Here is a 1,332-nt window from a genome sequence, read left to right on the forward strand (position 1 = left end):
TTCTCCTTAACGATTGCAAGAATTATCGAAAGTCGTATATCATTGCTTTCGCCAAATGTTACTATTAATAAAAATATTAATCATTAGAAATCAATTGAAGATAACACTTTATTATTATAAAAGTAAAGTTTCATTTCTTTGTCCAAGTCTAATTCTTGTTCTAATTATAAATCAAACACTCGGCTCTAGTTCGATTAGAAAGTTATTCAAAGAGAGATGATCATTACTCTCAGAACAAGTTTCTTCTAGATACATTATAGATTAATGAAAATAAATTGTTTTCTATTGAGAATAAAATTAAAAATTGCTTCTCGTATAATCTTAATATATTCAGCGCCCAACGTGACATTTCGATTGGAATTTAAACAGGTTTTAGAGAAAACGCTTTTAGAATAAATTTTCTATAGACATGGAATTAATAAAGTGATTTCTAATTCTATAATAATGTAAAATTGCTTCTTTATGTAATCTCCATTATATATATAAATAAAAAATTGCTTCTTTTTATATAACTCAACATATCTTATTCTGATCGAGTATCTAATGTGACACTCTAACATCTTGTTGTTTTCAAGAGATTAAATACTTTTAATGATTCTTCACTATTAATTTACAAAATTAATTTACAAAGACTCGACTTATCAATTCAAAGATGAGATTCTTACCCAGTCCATGTTTATTGTTTGGTCTAGTCTCCCAATGACTTAGTCAAGATTTTCACTCAGGAGATTCTCAGCTTGTACACATCGCGCATCAGATATATCCGCTTAAGATGCACGGAGCCACAGCGGCAAAATGTTGCTGCACTCGCGACCTTGTATCTGTACGACACTGAAGGACGACGCGGCGCTATTGATACCTGCGGGACGAGGCACGAATACCGTTCTCCAGGACAATAAGTATACGACTAGCTCAGTCTATTTGGCGATCGCGCCACAAGCCAACGAAGGTGGACGGAAGGCGCACTGTTACTTTCATGGGTCGTCTCTCATACTGCCAGTACCTTCGTGGGATACGCCACCGATATTGGACCCCACCAACCGGAACCGCGTTTCCAATCCTTCGCGAAGCCGAGCCCGTGCAAGATCCCTGGCGCGGTATAGTAGTGGAGGTGAAGGGAAGACATTTCCTTGCCGGTCGCGGCTGTCTTCGTCGGTGCCGGTTCGCTTCTGCTCGCTGGGCATGTAACGCTTTAGGTGTGAACATTATTGTCGAACGAGGAACTTTGAACATATAATTATTTAACACAAATAAACACCAATACAATTATTTCTCATTTATTTTTTTAATCTGTACGTGTGATAATTTTTTTGAACGAAATATATATATATA

Source organism: Atta colombica, unplaced genomic scaffold (assembly GCF_001594045.1).
Source record: "Atta colombica isolate Treedump-2 unplaced genomic scaffold, Acol1.0 scaffold153, whole genome shotgun sequence".
Classification (NCBI taxonomy): Eukaryota; Metazoa; Arthropoda; class Insecta; order Hymenoptera; family Formicidae; genus Atta; species Atta colombica.